Raw genomic sequence first — 12,054 nt, 5'->3', positions numbered from 1 at the left:
CATGCGGAAAGTAATTTTTGAGATTATGAAGAATTATGAAGGTTAAGTTAAACATCGAAGAAAGCGAGTATAAATCAGAGCGGGCAGTAAAAAGTAAAATGGGAGAATAATGGTATTGAACATTCCGTGAATTAGGGAAACATGAAAAATTGGCGTTACTCAATTGGCATAAAATCCGTTGCATTGCATTTTTATTGAGTGGCCATCATTGAAAAATGATATTGCATTATCACTAATATACTCTCATTTTTATCGATAGTTTGAATAATATGTTTGTTATCGCATAAGATATTTGAAATACCTTTTTATAAGAAATAATAATGAGCATCGTCAAGTTATGAGATATTGTAAAAACTCCCATCCACCGATGAACTATATTTTGCTCCAGATGAACATATTTCTCTGTTAATATTCAGGTAGGCGAAAAAAATCGTACTCGTTGGCACAACAGGAGATAAGGCGGTATTGAAATTTCCGGTCCAACTTGGCACTGCATGAATTCACTCATGGTAAATTAAAAATGCGTGTCTGGGCGTTTACCGTTTTCTTCTTCGTTTCTTTGTTCCAGTCTTTATAGAGTTTAAAAAATGTTACTCTCTTGAAGTATAATCTTGTGCTTTCCCGGCGAAAGGTTTTCGAGTCACACAGGGCTATGCTACGTTGTATAGTCATTATCCATCTTTAAATTTCTAATTAATGTGCCACTCACCATTCACCTCTGTACGCTTCTCCCTATGTCCAAACTAATTCTTCTACGCCCATTTGCCTTCAAAATACTGCCTAAATATAAGATGTATTCAACCTGCTCGGGCTTTTCTCCTCCTACTTAAATGTTAATCCATGGCAAAGTGGTTTAAAATTTTTGGTTGGTCATTTTAGGTTGTTAGGCTGAGGGATCCTATGGACGGCGATTTTTTGGTATTTGAGAACGGCGGAAGAAGAGGTTCAATACTTTAGTTCCAATCGAGAATTGTAGCAGTTTTGGGTGCTAGAAAATTGCGAATTAAAAAAGGAAGTAATGGTTGATTATTGAGTATATTCTTTCCTTCACATATTTTTAGAATAAGGAGACATGGCATTAGGGAACGTGTAGCAGGATCAAGGTGATGGAATAGTATCATTCTATTACCTAGTGATAGGACAGGACCTGGTGTACATCATTATGTAATTTCTGTCAGCGCACACGTACTTTAAGCCAAAATAAGTCGTCCGAAAGAAATGTTTCAACATTACCAAGTTAACAACGCTCCTTTATAGAGGTTTTGGAGGAGAATAGCTCCATATTTAAGACCTAAAAAATTAACCGCGCTACCTCCGAGACTCTAACATATGCCAGACGTTCAGGAAAATATGAAGACTACTACGTCATGTGTGGCATTTAGTGGTTATTACCTGGCTATTAGTTGAAAACCTGCCTTTGCAAGTTGGTAAGGAAGGCAAAAATAATAAGGAAACTGTTTTTTAATTATTCTGATGCTCTTCAGAAATCACAGTGAAAATACACAGAAGAAACACATTATAGGAGTTATTCGCTGCGACCGCTACAAGATGGACTATCATTGGTGTAACTACATTCCGTTCCACGCCAGGCGAACAGTCTATTGGCGCCCAAAAGCCTCGTGTGCCAATTTCTAGTACATGAGCTAGATCGTAGGATAAGTTAGCCTTAAAATTCAGTGCTCATCTTGTCTTCCGGAGAATTCGCAAGGTGTACTATTAGGAGGCATTTAATATTTGATTAGAAAATATAGCATTTAAAAATAGTGCATGATTATTCAGTAGAAACTGACACAATTGAAGGATTGTGTGGTGGCATATGTACTGGTTTCCCAGCCCCAGGGCTGAACCCTGGTGGTGACAGGATTTTTCAGATCCATCCCGATCCTTCATTGGGGCGCTAAGTGGAGGCACCTCAAGTGAAGTATGCTATTCGTCGGATGGGATATGAAAGTGTGGACCCCTTGGTGCCTATTGTTGAGAGAATAGTAAGAGTATTTTAACGCCGATGTCGGGTTTCTCTCCCAATCCTTCTTCCCCATTCCCTAAACATTCTACCCCAATCAAATTATCCATATATTCCTAATGATCAAACTTGACCTTAGCTGTCGGTCGCCTCCTCTAATAACTACTACGACCACATACGTGTTTCAAAGAAAACGATGTCTGGCTCATTTCGGTCGCGACGAGTGAGTCTGATTTTTCCATGCCCACAACTTTTTTTACTCTAACAGTCAATTCCTTAAAAAAATTGCGGTCCCCTGCAGTGCAAACCGAATTGTATTTTCTCGTACCGCGGCGCAAATGTCAATGTAATGCATATCATAAGTTTGTGTATCGCCCTTTCATATAATCTCGAGGCGGATATTTCCGGGCTTTATAATCTGTAAAAGTTTAAAAAAGTTTGGAGGTCAGAAAGTCCCCATTGCTGGAAAACCCGGGTTGAGGTCATCGGCTCGAAAATGACAAAAGGACGTGGAACGACAAGGAAATACGGACGTGAAACCGACCGAAGAATTATGTTAATATATTTTTCCAATTTTCTACCTGGGCATACGTTTTGCTGCACAGTCGTTCATCGAAGAAAATACCCATTAAATCCTAACGCATCATAAGATTACCCATTGCAGATACACATATGGAAAATCTCTTGGCCATACGCGAAACAAGTATATCGGCGGATGCTGATGATTTATGGGTTGGTGACATCACGAATGAGAACGGATATGTTTATTTATTTATTTACACAATTACGTTGCAATTAGGCAAATTTCCTGGTGGCAACGGTCAGGTTAGGTCAAAGATAACTCTAACAACGAAAATTACATACGAACACATAAAAACAGAAGAGATAAAATATTTTTACATAATGACACTTCCACATCACATAGAAACAAACTTCCACCTCACATACAATATGCCGTCCACATCACATACAAACAATATTTTCATGACTACAATGAAGTTTATTACCCAGTGGCTGCTTTACATTTCAACTTAAAACTTCTAAAATTGGATGGAAAGGGCTCAAACAAACCTCCAGGCAGCTGGTTCCAGTCAATTATAGTTCTATTTAAAAAAGAGTATTTTTTCTTATTTGTTTTTTGAGTCCTTATTTTTATTTTGAGGCTATGGTCGTTTTTTCCCTTAAAGTTAGGCTTTTCTATCCCTTTCCATAAATCTTCCCACGCTTCGTCCTTTTTAACAATTCTATACATCGCGCCTAACCTACTCCTTTTTCTTCTATTTTTCAAACTCTCCCATTTCAGTATATCTAACGTTTCTGTGACACTATCTGTTCTTTTGTACCTTCCGAGTACATATCTTGCTGCCTTTCTTTGAACTTTTTCTATCTTTTTAATATGTTCCACCTCATATGGATCCCATACTATGGAGGAGTATTCTAGGATAGGGATAACCAGTGCCTTATATGCTTTTTCTTTTGTGGCTACGCTACTTCCTTTTAAATTTCTCATCACCCAATGCAATACTTTACATGCCTTCCGTGTCAAATTGTCTATTTGGACTCCCCACCCAAGATCCCTTGTTAAATAAATGCCTAAATATTTGCATTGACTAGTACATGGGATTCTTTCTCCAAAGAGGGTGTAAATTTCCTTTTCTGCATTCTTTTTATTTGAAAATTTTATATGCTTACTTTTACTTATATTAATACCCATATTATTATTTGTAACCCAGTCACCAAGGCGATCGATGTCATTTTGTAATATTACGTGGTAATTTACATGCTCTATCCGTCTGTATATAATGCAGTCATCAGCAAAGAGTCTTATTTGGGAATGTAAATTGTTTGGTAGATCGTTTACGTAAATTAGGAAGAGTAATGGCCCTAGAACACTGCCTTGTGGAACTCCTGCTAATACGCTCGCCTCATTTGAAAATGTATCCCCTCATTTTACTTTTTGAGTTCTGCCTCTGAGAACATTTTTTATCCATTGTTTTACCCTCAAGTCCAATGGTAACGAATCCAACTTTAACAATAATTTATCGTGAGGCACTCGGTCAAAAGCTGCCGAAAAATCAACAATTACTGCATCCACTTCCTTTCCTTCGTCTATTGTCTATTGCGTCGGCGATGTATTGGCTTAATCCCAAAAGCTGCGTTTCACACGAGTATCCCGTTCTAAACCCATGTTGGTGTTTGAATAGCCATCTATCTCTTGCCCACCATTCCCGAATGTAGTCAGCGATTCTTTTTTCCATTATTTTGCAAACAACTGAGGTTATGCTTACCGGTCTATAATTGTTGGCTATTGTTTTATCCCCTTTCTTGAAAATTGGTGTAATATTTGCTTTTTTCCAATCATTGGGCAAGGCATCATTATTTAAAGTTACTTTGAATAGATGACTCAGGTACAAAGCTATTGCGGTATCACCCAGTTTTAGAATGTCAATTGAGATATTATCCGGTCCCACTGACTTATTTTTCCTCATCCTCCTTATTTTTTCACAAAATATGAGTCCTCCAAGAAATTACCGTTTGTCGAGGGCAGTATAAAGGTTGACGTGATTATATGAAATAACCACAATACAACTAATACAGATTTTACAAATTCCTTCGTAAATTACCGAAGTGTCTCCTAAGGAAAAAAGTCCTCTACACAGATGAATACTTCGACCAGAAAGTTCCCATGCCGGGAATCGAACCCGGGCCTTCTGGGTGAAAGCCAGATATCCTAGCCACTAGACCACATGGGATGTCGATCGCTTCAAATTTGCCGGTCCCTATGTCTGGCGTTCCGCTCTCTTCGGCGCACCCCTACTAACCCCCGGGCATATTCCGGGGGTGTAAAGTCCTCCTTATTCAGTACACACCTGCTGAACATCTTGTAACACCGATTGTGATGACGTGAAACAGACTTTCCTTTCATGAAGACATACTTTGAACATCGAAACTAAGGATGAAAGAATGCGGGTCCATACTAGAAGAAATTACGCGTTCCTCGGTAAGATTGAATTCTTCACGTTAGTAGGATGTCGAATGCAAGATCCTCGTTTTTATTAGCATTAGCTGGAACTGCTGCCGAGGAAGCTTTCGAGTTGGTTCGAACTATTTTGTGACTCCAGTTACGTTAGCCTACAACTTTGCTGTTGACTTCGTTCCTCTTCTAGAACTAAAACTACACAAAGCTTTTGGAGGGCGAGGTGAGTTTTCCACTTCATTATTTATCGTTACGGTGGATAGAATACGGGGGGGGAGTTTCAGGAGGAATATTACCAATCTAAGGTCCCTTATTAAATTATTTCAGAAATTTTTTATGAAGAATGAATTTATATTTTCCTGAATCACCGAAGAATAAATTGTGCTAATGATCACAGGAGAAACTATCGCTTCAGAATTATTTAAGCATTTATCAGTCTTTCAAAAAATTTTCAAAATACTTATTTCATTCCACTATGGGTATATATTCAAACATCACCACTATACATTTTTAATTCACCACTAAAATTTAAAAAAATCATGTCCAACAAGTTAATGAAACATTATGAACATATATTTTAGGTGATCAGCATATATAGAGGGTGAAAGCGATGTCGTGAAACCTAAATATTTTTTTTTTAAGTGGCCTTAAAATTATTTAACGATAGCGCCGATAAATCACGTAAATGTGAGGAGAAAGGGGGTTCATATTCATACTGTGATACAAAATGCTGGGGGATGGATAACAAAGACGAAAATGGCCTTAGATAATAAAAGGATGGCCTCCACCCCCGGCATTGGCAAACGCTGTGAAAACCTCTGCACTGTGATCACAGAGTTTGGGAGCATTCTGTGCATTGTGAAGTAAACGGTAACGAGAGGACAATCGCTCGTTTTATCACTTAAGACAAGCTCTACATCGGACGGATACGTGATGTAGTAAGATCAGTGATAAGAGATTACGGTCGCAGCAAAGTGCGAGCGCTTCTCAATTCCTCTCTCGTAATGGGTCAGCATCGATTAGAGACAGACCAATACATGCAAAAAATATGAGAAAGCGGTCTCACCTGCTTCATCGTTGGAGAGCTTATCTATGGTATTCACCTCCTCGACACTTTTTCAACGAGAGAGAAATAGAAGTGGTGAAGTATGTCTAGCAAACGGGCGAAACGTTTTCGCGGTTCGCCATTCACTGATCGCGGATGGGAAATCAGTCTAGGGTGAGACTCGTATTGCACTATCACTATCATAACCAGCAGATACGTACAAGTTTATTTAAGTTTTTAAATGGCGGCACACCCTCCATTCAACAATTTAAACTATCAAAAACACAGAAGTACTTAAGTGGGATTCAAAACAGGTCAATATTCGGCATGGCGCGATAGATAAACTAGTATTTCACAGACAATGAAACAATAATACTGGTACGTCTCCAAGTCGTAACTGCTTCACGTTTGTACCCACAACCATTCTTTAAGTATGATCAAACCAGGGCAGCAAACGTTTCATAATCTTCATTTACCGGTGGGTCTACTGCACATTATTTCTTCACGCACTCATTCCTCGCTCTCCCTCTCTCTCTAATTTTAACCACAAACACTCATCCTGGCATATCCAAGTTTCTCGTCAGTACAGTCAAGAGGTAAATTTTGCGTTTTCATACATTTGCCATTTTTGCCGCCTCGGAAATGCAGTCTTTTAATTGAACTCTTAATTTTTTCACAGATTTTCTATGTTTCTCCTCCTCCGGAGGTGTGGTAGTCTAATGGATAGAGCTCTGGGCTACTGATCGAAGGGCCCGAGTTCTATTCCGGATAACGCCTTAAGATACACTCAGCTTTCTTTCCGATCTACGTCGATATGATACATACGAGCTATCCCCAGGGCTTGCGGCAGGGATTGATTAAACATCAGACACGCAAAATCAAATTTAAGGGTTCTTGATTGTTATTTAACAATAAATGTGTAAAATAATTCAAATAATGGAAATAACCTTAACAACAAGTACATTCACTACGGTATGTAAGAGTAAAATAATTCTCTACCCAAGCGATAAGAGCTGCTAGTAACAAGAACAGTAAAATAAGGGTTGGATGGAATAGTGACCACGTACCGAGCTACTTAGAATAGAATAAAACTTTAATTAAAGCTGTGCGATACTTCGGGCACCAGACCTACATTTGGAACCGCAGGTGGCATAGGGGAAGAACACAGGTCTCATGTCAAAAAAGTTTGAATTTCACACGCCGTATAGGGCTTAGTGCGTATTGGGTGAGCTCTGTCAACACGTATGACACCGATTTTGGTTAATTACTGTGCACTTTTTTGTTCGTCAAGGTTTTTTACCTTTGCGCATACCCTAGCGGCTTTCGTTTTTGCTTGCTTCCGACCTTTCACCCAGTATCTGTTTAGTCGATGGGTGAGGCTAAATCGTTGGTTTTCTATGACACCAAACGTTTTCCCTCTCTCAATAAGAGAGCTTCCCCGGCTCCGAGGGCGAGTGCATCCTCGGCATTCTTCTGGCGATGAGCGCATGGATTGCGGGTGAGTGGAGACGCAACAGCGCGTGACAAAGAGGGTGGAGGCAATGAGGGTCTTTTGTCATCGACCTGATCCTTGGATGAGCAGTCAGTCAAAAGTAGAGGAATCGAAATGCAACCTTACCTTTCCAGCTCCATACCAACTAATAAGAAGGCATGATATAAGAAATTGAGCTATTCGGCCTCGTAAATTAATAAAATAAAAACTCTTCTAGCCGTAATAAGTTGTTTATAACTTATTACGGATATGGGAGTTTTCATTTATTTATTAAGAAGGCATGATATATATATATATATATATATATATATATATATATATATATATATATATATATATATATACAGGGAAAGGAACTGGCCCCCCTACCCTGATGTGTGAATTTTCACACGCCGTATAGGGCTTAGTACTGGGTGATCTCTACCATCACCTACTAAACCGACCTTCGGGTTGATTACCGTGTTTATGGTTTATATATATATATATATATATATATATATATATATATATATATATATATATATATATATATATATATATATAGCCCCAGACTTCATAAGATTGGAAATTTTTCCCCGCGTTACGCTCATCAGCTTATGCTCTCCACAGTTGACAAGCCAATACCAACATTTTGATCAACATATCGTCCACAGGCAGGGCTGAAACGATTAAAATTGGTGCTTAAATGAGACTTATTTAAAAGATAAGGAACATAACTCGCATTACTTTGACCCAGTCCGGTATATTTACCTCGGAGCATACATGACTCGGAACAAAAGATTTAACGGGAACTGGATAAAATTAACGTTGTTTGCGCTGAAATACGTCGTCTCGGGGTGAGAGATCTCTTTGGAATGCCATGTCCAAGAATAAATACACAAGCCCTTCGCGTCACTCCCTTTCAGATTAGGCCGTAGGCCTTCTTTTTGTTTATGACCGCAGACTTGTTGTCTTTCACCAATTTCTTTCATTTTGCCCAATTCTACTACAGCCAAAGTCACCAAATTTATTGAAAACTGCTTTGAGCGAACAAGGAACGTAAAAGAATGATAGATACCTTAATGCGTGAGTCATTCGTAGAGAGATGATTGCACCAAATACTTAGCCTACTGGAAAAAATCGAATGGTACCTCTTGAATGCCGACACAGGGAATTAATTTAGACCCAACATATTACTCAGCGAAAACAATTTGAGATGTTCGGAAAAATGGGCTATAGAAGCAATATATTTACCAAGGAATTATTGTCCCCAAACTCTATTCGCGATCTTTTCAGTAAAACATACTTCACACTCGGAACTAATTGTTCGCTAAGGTAGTAAATTTTGAATTGCGTGATATATAATAATCCAGTACCGTGGATATGATGTACGGTGATATACATGTACCACCTTTTCGCTCCAGATAAGAGCTATTTTTTCATCTTCAGCTAACGTGGTGCATTAATGCGAATTCGTAAAGGTCGCTGTAATGAGCGTGGACTGTGTTTGTCTTCTACGGTACATAATGAAACTACATGATGTACATCTCACCCAGCATTCATTGTTTTTGGAGTTACAGCGACGTGAACAAATGCAGAAGTTCACTGAAGTCAGTCCACGTAAACGCCGGTGAAAGATGCCTGAAATTATGTTGCTTAAATTCATTCCTGCCATTGATTTATGAGGTGTGTCAAGTTTTCGTCCTCTCCTTTTTTCGGACCAGTTATTTTCACCAAAAGTATAAACTTCTGATCCTACTCAATCAAATCTTCCTGTACACGTTCATGCACACTGTCGAGGATGTTTCTGTAAGAGTCCCTTTCGTCCACTAGTTAATTGATGATGGTCCGTGACTTAGGTTTCCAGGGTACGACCTTGGACCTCCTTTGAATATTCACACCTTTGAACGTACATTTTTCACCCCCATAAAACCATCAAATTATGCCTCACTCAATTGAAGATGAAGTTTGATGGATTTTAAACCATATAAGTGAAGAAAAACGAATGATTAAACGCTATCATTTTACAACAAAACTCCATTTTAAGTCATCAAAACGCTTTTCGCTTGATTGGCAGGTGTATTTACCTCGTACCTTGCAAAGTGCAGTCATCTCTCTTTTGTATTAATAAAGAGTGTCCGCGTTTTTAATGCTCAACAACATCTCACCATCTACTCCCAGGCTGTAGGAAAATATTGGTCACTTTAAGACTTGTCTGTAGAACTAGTCTACCGATCAAGGCAGGCTTCACCTGTAGATGGACCAAGGGATTGGCCGCGGTCTCGTTCAACGCTCAAATATAATAAAAACCCACATTACAAAAACCAATTTTTCAACCCCACCATTTCCTACCTCCCTTAGTGGTGCCCAAAATGCTTTATCATTTCCTACCTCTGACTCGATTACCGAAGAGGGAGCGCTTTGGATAAAAATGGTCAAAGTAGTAGAAACATCAGAAAATTGCTCAAGGTAAAACTTTTACGAGGAAGAGGGCATTGATAAGTGATTTTCACTTAGACCTTCAAGAAAATATTAGTAAAAACTTTGAAATGGAGCGCGGTTTTGAATGGAACGAAAACATGGCCGTTAATGCAAGATGATGGTTGTTGACATGTGGGTGTGGAGAAGGATGGAAGAGGTGAAATACACAGAAAAGAAAACAAACGATGAAGTGCTAAGCATGGTAGGGGAAGAGAGGAGCTAGTTGGAAGAAATCCAAAGGAAGCAGGAAAGCTGGATGCAGCGGGTTTTCATTAGTAATGGGATGTTGAAGTTTGTGATTAAGGGGGAAGAACGTTAGGCAAACGAGGATGGAGTAGGAAAAAGATATCATGATAGACGGAATGAAAGGATGAAGAAAGTATTTGGAATTGAAGAGGAGTGTATTGTAGTGTCGGATGCCACTACAATAAAATATCACTACAATGGACTATCACTACTGGTTGTTTTGTTAGGAGAGGCAATTGTACCGGTGTTCAGTCAGTGCCTATCCAAAACCTACCTTAAACGGTAGATTACATAATTTTGCGGGTTTTTACCGCGTACGGAACAAGACGTTCAACTGTCATCATGGAGAGTAGTATAATGTAGCTCGAAAACAAGTCGTAAGGTATTGAAAAATAAATATAACAATCATACTCAAATTACTGGACGATCAAATCAAACTAATTCGCAACGTCTACAAGGTAACATACAAATTGTAGCCGTTTACACACCAATTCCGATTCAAGCATTGATTCAAGCACGCTCGACGATACGACGAGAAGTAAATAAATAGCTGTTTTCTTCCAACGTCATTGAGTGACCGATAGGGAGTCGCTCGGCGATTCCCTTCTTACGCAATTGTTGCTGCAAGAGAATACACGCCCCCACGATGACTTGGCGGAGGAACGGAGGTCACTCGGTTGACGGGTGGCTGAGGAACATGTCGGTACTATCCGTTAAGAAGAATGCTCATATTCTGGTCGAGCCAGGGCCTTGATTCCACACCTCTCTTCGAGTGAAAAACACGCTAATGTCGTAGTCAAAGCATTCCTCTTTTTTCCCGAAGAACACGTGAATTTCCGACGGAGATGAAAGCAACAGACTCGGTTTCACTCGACGCATGAATCGATGGAAGTGTTATGAAATCAATGACTTGCCATGCGTTCAGGTGAGCCGATCAAAGACATATCTTCAGGCACGCGTTCGACGATCACTTGAGAGATTATATATCCACACAGCACCACCAAAACATTCAATTGGTTCACAGTTTAAAAATCACTACCCATATTTCCGATTTCCGATATCGGGTGGTGAGGTTGTTTGCAACGTCAAGAAGACTGCCGTGTTAGGAAGTACGGACCGCGTTCTAACGAATTAACTTTCATCCGTTTTTGACAAAATCCCTTGTTTTGCCACCGATAGATTAAAAAACTGTTTGATCCTTTTCGCAAAGTAAAAAAAAAATCGGTTTAGGCTATATATTTCTATATATATCAATTCGGGTCGAAAAAATTTAGATATGATTTCCGTCCGTACAGATGAATTTTCAGGATTAAAATAACACAATCCTCTTCCATTCAGTACTTAGAGTCACTGAGGAATAATGGGAACATTCTCAGAATTGTGGCCCTTGAGTTGGAAAGGTTCATTCACTCACCTATTCCAGGGATGTAAGCACGCTTTTAAATTCTGGACGACGCAGCAAGCGACGCCTTCCAGTGGAGGATGATGCGGCGATGCACTTCCCGATTCGTAGCGTCGAGCGATGTCCGTGCCGGCCGGCTTAGAAGTGGCGGTAGTGAAGTGTGGCCAGTGGCAGGAGAGGAGTGGGACCACTTCTTTCGAAGGGGAAAAGAGGGGGGAAAGATTAACTGAGGGAAGAGGGGAGTATTTTTAGTGGGAGGGGGGCTCGGAGGGAGGTGGGCAAGGGAGAAAATGGTCGTGACCAGCGCTCGCGTGGTTGATTTCGGAGCGAGCCAGAGAAGGAAAGGTTGAGAGCCGTGGCTCACAGTACGGACGACGCCTCCATTCCACGTACCCGCTTCTTTGCCGTGACGTACGGGAGGACGATGTGCCTCTTTCTGAAGATGTGGCTGTCATTCAAATCCAGAAAC

The 12,054-nt window shown here is 39.8% G+C and overlaps 1 protein-coding gene and 1 non-coding gene across 2 annotated transcripts in view; both read right to left on the bottom strand.

Moving 5' to 3' along the window:
• The window catches only part of LOC139698653 (UDP-glycosyltransferase UGT5-like), a 32,684-nt gene extending 20,956 nt beyond the window's left edge, over nt 1-11,728 (bottom strand). Inside the window, exon 1 of the mRNA XM_071597511.1 lies at nt 11,598-11,728. The gene's annotated coding sequence lies outside the window, so the exon portion shown is untranslated. The remainder of the gene's footprint in view (nt 1-11,597) is intronic.
• Nucleotides 4,645-4,716, bottom strand: TRNAE-UUC (transfer RNA glutamic acid (anticodon UUC)). The gene has a single exon. It is a non-coding gene; the product is annotated as a tRNA-Glu (tRNA).
• Nucleotides 11,729-12,054: the final 326 nt, after the last annotated feature.

The sequence above is a fragment of the Hetaerina americana genome, unplaced genomic scaffold (assembly GCF_022747635.1).
Source record: "Hetaerina americana unplaced genomic scaffold, ioHetAmer1.1.p SCAF_9, whole genome shotgun sequence".
Lineage (NCBI taxonomy): Eukaryota > Metazoa > Arthropoda > Insecta > Odonata > Calopterygidae > Hetaerina > Hetaerina americana.
The sequence above is the reverse complement of the archived record's forward strand: the minus strand, read 5'-3'. Positions and strand labels throughout refer to the sequence as shown.